The following is a 12097-nucleotide window of genomic DNA, read 5'->3' as shown; positions in this document are numbered from 1 at the left end:
GGGAGGAGAGGCGGCGTTCGCCGGCGTCGGGGCGGCACGCCGGCCGGTGAGGGCGCGTGGTGGCGGCGGGAGCAGCGCGAGCGGCGCTCGGGCGGCGGGGAGGCGGACGAAGCGGCGGCGGAGACGATGGGCCGGGCGGGCCCGCTGCGGGCTCGCCGGGCCGCGGCGGTGGCCGGCGGCGGAGATGCCACGTGGCGGCACGGGAGTGGGCACGCGGGCGGATCGGACGTGTCCGGCGGCGGCGGATCTGAGATTTAGGGTTAGGGACGAGGGAGAGATCCGGATTTTCTGGAGGGGGTGTATATATAAGCATAGAGGGAGCTAGGAGAGTCCAAATGAGGTGCGGTTTGCAGCCATGCGATCGTGATCGAACGCTCTAGATGATGGAGAGGTTTTAGGAGGGTTTTGGGCCAAATTGGAGGGGTGTTTGGCTGCAACACACACGAGGCCTTTTCGGTCCCTCGGTTAACCGTTGGAGTATCAAACGAAGTCCAAATGGTACAAAACTTGACAGGCGGTCTACCAGTAGTAAACCAAGGCCGCTTGGCAAGTCTCGGCCCAATCCGGAAATGTTTAATCCCCACACACGAAAGAAAGCTAGAAATGACCACCGGAGGAGAACGAAGCGCCGGAATGCAAAACGGACAACGGGGAAAATGCTCGAATGCATGAGACGAACACGTATGCAAATGCAATGCACATTATGACATGATATGAGATGCATGACAACGATAACCACACATGGAGACAAAAACCCGAACCCGAGAAAATAAAATAACTTAACGCCGGAAATGGCAAGAGTTGGAGTACAAATTGGGAAAGTTACATCCGGGGTGTTACAGCGTGATCTTCCATAGCTTGGTCCATAGAGGTCTCTCTTCTCAGCAAGTTGGAACTCATGAGTATTTAGCCTCTCGAGGATATCAGCATGATCAAGTGACTTGTAGTATCCATGTTCTTGAATCATCAGTGCAAGTGTGTCGAACAAGGAATCAAGCGACCTCAGCAATTTCTTCACCACCGACCATGAGATGTCAGTGTCAGTGGCACCAAGTGCTTGAAGCTCATTTGAGATGTCGGTGAGGCGATCGAAGGTTTGCTGAACATTCTCATTCTCGAGTATTTTGAAGCGGTTTAAGAGATTGCGAAGAACGTCAACTCGAGAGTCATGTTGAGTTGAGACTCCTTCATTGACCTTGGACAACCTATCCTAGATAAGCTTTGTTGTCTCAAAAGCACTCACTCTGCCATACTGTCCTTTGCTCAGATGGCCACATATGATATTCTTTTCTTGAGAGTCGAGTTGCTTGAATCTCTTCACATCAGCAGCATTCACGGAAGGAGTGATGGAGGGAACGCCATTTTCCACAACATACCAGAGATCATTGTCAAGTGCCTCAAGATGCATGCGCATCTTATTCTTCCAGTAGGGGTAGTCCGTCCCATCAAAGGTAGGACACCCAGCCGAGACCTTGATCATACCTGCAGTCAACATAACTAAACTCTAGGTGGTTAAACCAAAATCACACAGAACAAGGGAGAACCTGGCTCTGATACCAATTGAAAGTGCGTTATATCGACTAGAGGGGGTGAATAGGCGATTTTTACAAATTCTTCACTGAGGAAATTCAACTTGAGGAATTTCCTAAGTCACTAAGAACAAGCAGCGGAATAAGTACGCAAGTGCATGCATAACAGAGCAGTAGCATAGTCATCATGATGAAATGTAACATACACAGAGCACAAGAAGCATGTAAACAGGATAAGCAGGCTGAAGACAAAGTGACTGAAGAATTAGGATTGAGGAAATTGAGAAAGTCTTCAGTCAAAGTCTTTAAACAGTAACGATCAAGTACATCAACACATGAATGAGGAAATGAAAGGGTTGAGGAAATAGAACCAGTAGCTTGGTGAAGATGATGATTTGGTAGACCAGTTCCAACTAATGTGACAGTCGTACGTCCGGTTGGAGCAGCTAGGTATTTAAACCTAAGGACACACAGCCCTCACTGTATTCTCCTTGAGCTAAGGTCACACAGAGCACGCCCAATCACTCGTGGTAAGTCTTTAGGCGACTTCCAAACCTTCACAGATTCAGTCACTCGGCGATCCACAATTCCTCTTAGATGCTCTAGACCATGACGCCTAACCGTCTGGAGGATGCACAGTCCTCAAAGGTAACAAGCGTCAGTTCCACACATGAACAATCTTTTCAGTGATGCTCAATCACTTTGTTTTTGTAGGTGTTTGAGTTTGGGTTTTTCCTCACTTGATGATTTTTCCTCAAAGTCCTCGGAGGATGGGATGCTCTCAATGACAAGTGTCAGTTTCTCTTGGAGCAGCCAACCAACTAGTGGTTGTAGGGGGCGGCTATTTATAGCCTAGGGAGCAGCCCTGCATGATAAGACATAAATGTCCTTCAATGATATGACCGTTAGGTGGATAGATATTTTGGGACAGCTGGCGCGTAGCACAACAACGGGCGGAAATTTGAGCTCTCAAATTTGTCAGGGCTATCATGTTGCTCACTTGTAGGCAATCCGCATTGGGGAATTCCTAACTCTTCAGTCAGAACAAATTCCTCGGAGAACAGAAGATCTTCGTCTCTGTCATTGAATAAATTGACCGAACTATATGAGATTTCCAATGGCTTCACTTGAAAGGATTGGGTAGGTGTAGGATTTTGAGATGAGCATCACTTGAAAACTTTTCCTTAGTTTTACCTCGACCCCCTTTAACGGTATGGTGTTTCCTATGACTCAAGAAAGAGAAAATGAAACGACGAAAACAAAAGTCTTCACACTTCATAATCTTCACATGAATATCAAATTCTTCAAGGTCACACCAATTTTCTCATTTTCAAAGTCTTCAAGAAAACCAAAGTCTGCAACCGAAGACATTCATTTTTAGGGGGCAACTTTCATCGTAAATATCAAACTCATCATAGACTAATAGACCCTGTGTACACTGACAAACACATTAGTCCCTTGACCTATAAGTCTTCAATACACCAAAATCACTAAGGGGCACTAGATGCTCTTACAAAGAATGAAGAACAGCTAGCGGATATCTTCACAAAGCCCTTGGATGAAAAGAGATTTCGCAAGTTGCGGTGTGAGCTAAATATCTTAGAATCTTTGAGTGTTCTTTGAAAGGACACACATCCTAACACTTCTGCAAAATTGATGACTTAGATGTGCAACACACGATGTAACGTTTTTCTTCAATCAATGAAGACTAACCCTCTAAGTGTGAAGAAATTAATGAAGAATTTGATTCTCAGAACCCTACAACAATTATACGCGGTGTCAGAAATCATCATTCTTATATGGTGGGTCACGCCGCCAACCAAAGTTGAAAATCTTCAAATTTGAGGTTTTCATCATTTTGCAAATTCTTCAAATTCCTCAAGTTTGCAATTTCTTCAACTTTTCAACTGGTGTTCTTTATTGACTATATATATAAACCCTAAACCCTATATATATATATATATATATATATATATATATCCCTAATAATAAAGCACGGATTGAGTCTCCGGGTTCATCGTTACAATACGCTTCTTCTCATGAATTTACGCTTTCAGTTCTTTTCACCTATATTATTTTCTACATCCGAGGTGATACTATTCATCTTTTCGTCAATACGGTGATTTTCGTCCGTCTGTCGCGTAAAAAACGATTCGTTTCTTTGCCCGTCGCATCGTGCCCTGCCCGGCCCAAGCGCCCACCAAAACCAATCCGAACAGGACTCTAAGCCATGCTCCCCTCATCAAAAGAAAAAGTAAACAACGTTTCATGGGTATAGCCAAAAAAACATGAGTCGGACGCCTGCCTACCCGCTCGCCCGTCCCCACGCCCCAATCCCTTTTTTGGCCCAATCGAAATTGACGGCGGCCGCCGCACCGCTCGCCACCGCCGCTGATGCCAACCTCCCACAAGTCACTGTTGTTTCCTCCTATGGCGCGCCGCTCCCGACCAATCCGGCGAGGCCTGCGTGCCACCTCCCGACTCTTCCCTTCCCTGGTCTGGAGCACAAGCCTCCTTTCCCTCCACCCCGATCTGGCAGTAGCGGCAGGAGCTAGGCCACCGGCGACGAGGCTAATTTGTCCGGCAGTAGCTGTTGTTATTCCACAACCAATTATACTTCTACTCCATCCCATGGACTGGCCTGACTGTGGCTGGTAGGAGGGAGGCGTGCGGTCATGACCCTGGCGCGCTGGGCCGGGGTCTAACTGGGCGGGCGTGTGTTATCGCTGCCAGGCAACTATACGGGCGTCGCAGGGCGTGTTGCAGCTTCAGGATTCTGCTAGGAGCTCCTGGGATGTGCTCATGCATGCTTGGTTGGAACCTTGTCTTTTTGGTCAATGGATGAATCAATGGCGTGTCAGGACTAACTAGGTCATACGTGCACCTCACTATCTACGGATGGCTCTCTCGTCGTATCTGCACAACATGAGAACAATTTGATCAATGAAGATGGGTTTCTTTCCTACCGGTGCCATTGTATGTGCCTGCACGCCTCAACTATCTTCTTTCCTGTTTACTGTCAGGTAGTTCTTTCAGATCCAATTTTTTCTAGCTACTTGATGTTTTCTTTCTTAGCTGTAATTCATTTGCCATTTGCAACAGCTAAATCATCATGTCAAACGTTTTTTGAAGATTTGTATGCCAATTGGCATGTCATTTATTTTCTAAATAACCTATTGTTGATTGTGTCTGATCTCCTTTCTGACATATTAAAAGAATAAGTTCTCATGCTCAGCAAATACAATTGGTTGATTATTATTTTGACTTATCGCGTCGGGTAAATAGGATTTCAGTGTACATATATTTCGTTTCGAACAGGGATACAAACTACAGCATAATGAGTCACTGAAAACTCTGCATCTTAATCCTGCCCTATTTTTCTGGGACCCAAATCTTCATATCTATGATAGACAGTTCAAAAAACTATTTGAACCTTGGAAGGGTTCGGTTCTTCAAATTTTTTGCAGCCCATGCATTTACTATTTTAAGACATGTTGTTTACATTAAGGTCATAGACATTGTTCTATAAGATGGAGTTCAAAGAACGGTTTTGAACCTTGGAAGTGATCTGTTCTTATAATTTTTGCAGCAGGGGAACTATTTGTGGATGTAATATGCAGCTAAAGGTATTCCAGCATGAGCTTGCATGCGCAACAACAGTGATTAAAGTAAAGGCTTCAGGACTTGAGGTAAAGTACGCCCATAGCTCAACCTGATTCTCTTAGTACAGAACTACAGATAACCTGATTCTCTCAGTACATATAACTTGATTATTATCTTTCCATCGAGCAACAATGGAGTAGCACTACTCACAACCAACTGCAGAAATCCCATGTGCCAAAAATCCCGTGTGCCAAAAACCTCGTTGCAACTGGAGATCCGCATGCGCTGCTGGACATGCTATGCTACTCGATTTGACCCAATCTACTTCAGCCGTGACTCCGTGATTGATTTTAGTGGTGCACTGGGAGGAGACAAACAAGAGAGCAAAAGCACAATAAGAAAAGCGATGTTATGAGGAAAACAGAAAGGAAATAAACAAAAAAATTGATCCCCTGAGTATGTATATGAGAGATATATGTACGTCTGGGTTGTGCTGCTGACTCAGGAGAAGTTCAGTGATCTAGGTCAAGGTGATTTATAGTTGATAAATTTGGTACCCAAAGCACTGACATGATCAGCGCACTGGCTGTCCTGATTGCCATAGAACATGTGCATTAAAGTTACTCCAATTGCAGTGCACGACTCTTTGAGAAAAACCATAAGCAATTGAGTTCTTCATCTGTAGTCATGCCGAATTAGTGTGAAATATACAAACTTTTTCAATATTATTTTGCAGCTGTACCATTGATTATTTGTTAATGTGCCTTTTTGCAGTGGAAACAGTCTTTGAAACAAGCAGCATACGATTGCTACAACCCAATTATCTTAGATTCTACCTTTGTCTGATGTTCTTAACCTTTATATTCTTCCTAGATTCTACCTTTGTCTGATGTTCTTAACCTTTATATGCTTCCTTACAGAGAAATCCTTGGAACTTGAGAAGCCAAGGTATGGTGAGAGCAGATGATTATTACTTCGCTTTGGCCCAGCATCGTCTTTACGTATCAATATTAGAGCGTTGTGTTATTCCATCATGTTACATTACTATTGCATTCATATTTTTGTGAGTAGCTACCCCTTTCTATAGTTTTACCATTTTTTTATCCATGCATTTTGACGTATTAATTTTTTGGGTGATGCACTACATGTTATGTTATTTCTATGCCTAAGTGCTACATTAAAAATGTCGCAAGATTTGATGGTATGTAATATAAATTACCTTCGTGATATTCATTATTAATTGTATGAAATTATATAGAGGAACACATGCTACTCATTTCTAGCAACGTCTACTTTGCTCCATAGCGAAGCACGGGCGTTGTCTCGGACATTGCGGCCACTATCAATGATGGCAGGGAGAAGCATAGGTTGTGAAACAGGTGGGACGCCATGTTGAACAAGAGGATGTTGACCTTTGAGAGGTCTTTAGACATACTTATTAGGATAGGAATGTGCACTTTTTTCTCCCGTTGCAACGCACGGGCATTTTTGCTAGTATATATATATATATATATACATATATATATATATATATATATATATATATGAGTTTTCAATGTCCTCAACAACATTCACTTATTGCTAATTTCTCAAGTTGATTTTCCTCTAAGTGAATATGATAGGACCCGTTCCCCCTCTATGCTAAACTCAACCTAGTCTGTGCACAAATTCTTCATGTGCGTTCTATTTTAAACCCGTTCAAAGTCTTCACTGTGTCCTTGACAACTGAAGAATTTGCGAACAGAATATAAAAAAATTCTTATCTGAATTTTTGGCAGTTGCCACTCAAACCGTTCCACTTCCCATGATGGAATATAATACTCACCCATGACCCCCACGATCTCCACTTCTCAATAGGTGGGTGACACATGTCGTTAGGATAGCAAGGGCCAGGGGCATGTTCGCCTGAAATCTTCGGGCGAACAGTTTTTCACTGTGGCTATAAATACCCCTTACCCTCCTCAGACCTCATTTACTATGCTCGACTGCAACTCTCTTCGCTCGAGCTCAGACCTAGTGCCTCCGCTACCTCCATCGTAGCTGGTGAGGAAGAGCTTCGCTGCCTCGACCTCGTCGCCGTCGTACTCGCACCAGTCGTAGATATTCTCCCTCCGCTGTCGCCGTAGTTGTCTCCCTCTGCCTAGTTAGGGCGTGGGAGATTTGGACAGACGAAATTTTCCATCTCAACTCCCAGTTCGCCATGTTCTTCATCGAGGGTAATTAAAATCTGATTTTACTACCCTATTCTGATTCACATGATTTTCACAAAATCCTCAAAAGGTGTTTATTCTTCAACAATCTACTCCTTAAACATCGTAATGCTTCCTTTCCTTGATTTATTTCTCTAAGCTGTGATTTTCCTCAAGATTCCTCAATTGTGTGGATTTTCTAATATTTACAACTCTGGAACCTGAGCTAAGAACTCTTAGTGAAATTCCTCAAAACATCTATGGTCAAATTCCTCAACTTGATAATCTTTTTTGAAAAATTTCTAACAACGCATATTACCTCTCCAAATTCTTCGCACCGATACTCTACTTATAGGTACAAAATGTGTGCTGATGAATCACTAGATTCTCATCAACTTAACTCATTTGCAGAATTCCTTGAAGAAAAATTGTATACTTCCTCGGAATCATCAAAAGTTTAAAATCCTCAAGTGAGGAAAATGGAAGATGGGAAGATACCTCAAAAGGAGGAAAGAGGGCAAAGGCAAACACATCATTTGAAATTCCTGAGGATATCTATGATGAATACTGCACACCAGATGAAGAAACTTATGTGAAAGAAAACAAGAATCAGCGCAAAGTGCGCATCCAGAGGATTGAAAGAAGATGGGCAAAGGAATGGAAGGAATATCACTATGTTACTCGCAAGTACATGAAGAAATTTGCTGTAAACCCTCCATGCTCAAGACCACCTCTAGCTGCTGGCCAAAGAGCTGATCCCACCGGCATCAAGCGTGGTGAAGACTTCCAAAGGAATGGGCCAAGCGCCAAGCCAAGCTTCAGAAAGTTGCCGCAGAAGCAGTGAGTAAATTCAATGAGGACACTCAAGCTGATGCTGCTTAGGCCTCTGCCAGTAAAACTACGTCAAAGAAGGCCATCTTGAAGAAATTAGCTGTGAAGACAAAGTCCTCAAGCTCAATACCCTGACGGCCAGGTTCCTCAATAGCAAAGCCTTCAGGGCAAATACCTCAAGGGCAGCGCCAACTCCCTCTGTTGCTGCAAAATCCTCAGCTGCTGCCACAAAGTCCTCAACACCTGTGCATCTTGCAATGTGTCAATGGATTGCTGGATTTTCTATCGCCTCAAGGGCATCTGCAACTTCCTCGTCTCAACCACAATCCTCAAGTGGCCCGTCTCTGCTGAAGGTCAAGTCCACTGCTGGACGTGGTAAGAGGTCAAGTCCTCACAAGAAGCAAGTGTATTTCCAAGTTCCATCTGATGATGATGAAGCTGATGATGAAGAACTTGCTGGAATCATCAGACAAGAAAGGGTTGCTAGAGCCAAAGGCAGCTCTATTCCTCTAATGCTGGATCCGAAGAAGATCCTCGACTTTATTGACATATGGCACAGGGATCCAGACACTCCACTCCCTGACCTGAATCTGACTTCTGGTCAAAGTCACATGCTGACCGCCTTCATAGGCGAAGAAAAATGGAAATTTGAGAAGACCAGGTGAGGCAAGAAGGACCGGTACAAGAAGGAGCGATTTCTAAGGAACAACGTTCTCACTTTGTCTCCCGAAGAACTTGTCAGTGTTCAGAAGGAAATCAAAGTCCTCAGTGATGAATTTGACCGATACCCTGCGGATTTGATAGAGGCAAAGGTGTCCCGTATTTCGATGAGATGGTGGCTATCATTTTGGAGGAAGTCGACTTTGACAATCCAACTACAAACGTGCGAGGACGTCGCGCCTTAGCAATCGCTAAACCAACTTCGAGAGGTTATTGACCACGCTGGAGCACAATCAACCTGGCCACGAAGGTCTGTTTCCTCCAGGCAAATGAAGAACAAGCAAGAAACTAAGATTGCAATCTGGATATTGCGAATATAAGATGAAAGCTTTATTGATCAAGGTGGGGTTCTGTGACGCCTTTGTCTGGTCGTTGAACACAAACGAAGTACGCGAAGTTGCAGCTATGGCGAACTTTAATCTAAACAAAACCCAATGTCTAAACGACGCCCTAAGGGCTGTATATATGGAGGAAGAGGGGGGAATTTCGTGGCCCTTGGAGGAGAGGTCCGAAACCAACCCTAACTCTTGTTTCCTCACACACACGGACTCTACAAACAGCCTATACTTAAGTATTTCGAAAATACATGGGCCTGGCCCAATAATAAGATGACGCAGCACCTAGAATAGCCTCTGGACAAAATTTATGAAGTGGCACCTTGTATATTTCGTCCAAGGCTTCATGCACTCCTTATGGTGGCTTCAAAGTCCTGAAATCATCACTTGTAACTCCGTTCTTGATCCCCTTGCACATGCCATCATCTCCATGCTTGAACTTGCTCCAAGGTTCATCCTTCTTGTCCAAAATAGGCCCTTCATTTGTAAGCAAAACAAATGTATCCAATTTAGGCATCATCATATTCTCATGAACATTAGAATCGCTACCAAGAAACGAAAGTACCTGATAATTCAATTGGCGTGTGCGAGCTCTAGTAATTGGTCCAGTATGTATAGCAGCGGGGGTTGTGGGTGTAACAATGGTATTGATGTCCTCATCATCATCCCCTTCTTGAAATGAAGTCGTCCTCGATGAAAGCTCATCCTCCTCACCCAAATAAGGCTTCAAATCTGCAATGTTAAAAGTGGGACTAACCCCAAAATCTGCAGGCAGCTCAAGTTTATATGCATTATCATTTATTTTCTCTAACACCTTAAAAGGACCAGCAACACGTGGCATTAGCTTTGATTTGTGCAAATTAGGAAATCTATCCTTACGCAAATGTAACCAAACAAGATCTCCAGGTGCAAACACAACATGTTTTCTACCCTTATCTCCAGTAAGTTTATATTTAGCATTCATACGCTCAATGTTTTCCTTAGTTAACTCACGCATTTTAAAATCAATTCAGCACGTTCTTTAGCATCAAAATTAACCTTCTCCTAAGATGGAAGAGGCAACAAATCAATAGGTGCACGAGGTAGGAAACCATACACAATTTCAAAAGGGCACATCTTAGTAGTAGAATGCAATGAACGATTATAAGCAAATTCAATATCAGGCAAGCATTCTTCCCACATTTTCTTATTACTCTTCAAAACAGCCCTAAGCATAGTAGACAATGTTCAATTGACTACTTCAGTTTGTCCATCAGTTTGGGGGTGACAAGTAGTACTAAAAGGCAGTTTAGTCCCCACTTAGCCCATAAACATCTCCAAAAGTGGCTAAGAAATTTAGTATCACGAGCTGTAACAATAGTATTTGGCACACAATGCAAGCAAATAATTTCACGAAAGAACAAATCAACAACATTAACAGCATCATCGCTTTTATGACATGGTATAAAGTGTGCCATTTTCGAGAACCTATCCATGACAACAAATATGCTATCTCTCTCCTTATTTGTTCGAGGTAAACCTAAAACAATGTCCATAGGTATATCCTCCCAAGGAACACTAGGTACATGGAAAGGCATATATAAACCATGAGGATTGAGTCGTGACTTAACTTTTTGACATGTAGTGCAGCGAGCAACAAAACGCTCAACATCCCGTCTCATCTTTGGCCGAAAGAAATGTGTAGCAAGTATATCCTCCATCTTGTTAACGCCAAAGTGTCCCATTAATCTTCCTCCATGCGCCTCCTGCAACAACAAAAGACGAACGGAGCTAGCTGGAATGCATAGCTTGTTAGCACGAAACACAAATCCATCGTGAAGAACGAACTTGTTCCAAATTCTCCCTTCCTTACAATTCCGCAATACATCTTTAAATTCAGCGTCATGCACATATTGATCTTTGATGGTCTCCAAACCAAATATTTTAAAGTCAAGTTGTGAAAGCATAGTATAACGACGAGACAATGCATCAGCAATAACATTTTCTTTACCCTTCTTGTATTTAATGACATAAGGGAAAGTCTCAATGAATTCAACCCACACTACAAGAAATATGTCAACTTGTGACCACCACTATTGGTCACTGAATGGTCACAAATTTCCATTTGTGACCTTTTTATGACCAAAAACATAAGGTCAAAAGCTGGCCGTCATAAACTGACTATAGCGACCTTTCTTCTGGAATGGTCGAAGACGTTTATGAGCAAAATACGTCTACTGTGGCGTTTTGGTCACTAGCAACCTCCCCAGGCCACGTAGGCATCCAGCATGGCAATCTGACGTGGCACAAGATTCAGCCCGGTCCAATTCGATTTTCTACATGGGCCTAGCCCAACAATTCGGCCTTTTATTATTATTATCATTCCTACGAATTCTATTGGGCTACATGGGCCAAGCCCAATATTTCAGCCTTTTTATCTCTGGGCTTTGGCCTTTTACAGTCTATTGATTATATATTTTTGGAAAATATATTTTGAAGCTGGTCCCACTAGTCATGTTAATCTCATATATTGATCCCACACATAAGAAAGTTACGAACTAGTCATATTATTTCATAAGTGGGTTGCACTGGTTAGGTTCCCATCTCACACACAAACAAATCACATTCATAATCAAATATTCCAAACAAGAGAACATGTGAAACTCGTCAAATGACACTATATTAATGTACTACAATTTTTGTAGACTATTACAACCTAGGTATACCAGCTATTACAATATTACAGTCAAATAGAACAGACAACTCTTTGCTGAGTAGCACTTCATGGCTTCGCGCTTTTCTTCACATCTTCGCACTTCCAACTTTCTTAGGCCTGGAGCTCCTGTAAAAGAGGAACCAAGTAAAGAAGTTACGCGCAGCTATATTTGCTACAGATCAGCTATCAACTCGA

The 12097-nt window shown here is 43.0% G+C and overlaps 1 long non-coding RNA gene across 2 annotated transcripts; it reads left to right on the top strand.

Annotated features, from left to right (window-relative positions):
- Positions 1 to 3782: 3782 nt before the first annotated feature.
- LOC125552224 lies at positions 3783 to 6397 on the top strand. Of its 2 annotated transcripts, XR_007303477.1 has the most exons (3): positions 3783 to 4552; positions 5119 to 5218; positions 6053 to 6397. It is a non-coding gene; the product is annotated as an uncharacterized LOC125552224 (long non-coding RNA). The 2 variants fall into 2 exon arrangements; XR_007303474.1 differs by having other exon boundaries at positions 5119 to 6397.
- Positions 6398 to 12097: the final 5700 nt, after the last annotated feature.

The sequence above is a fragment of the Triticum urartu genome, chromosome 1, assembly GCF_003073215.2.
Source record: "Triticum urartu cultivar G1812 chromosome 1, Tu2.1, whole genome shotgun sequence".
Lineage (NCBI taxonomy): Eukaryota > Viridiplantae > Streptophyta > Magnoliopsida > Poales > Poaceae > Triticum > Triticum urartu.
Note: the sequence above shows the minus strand (reverse complement) of the source record. Positions and strands in the feature narration are given on the sequence as shown.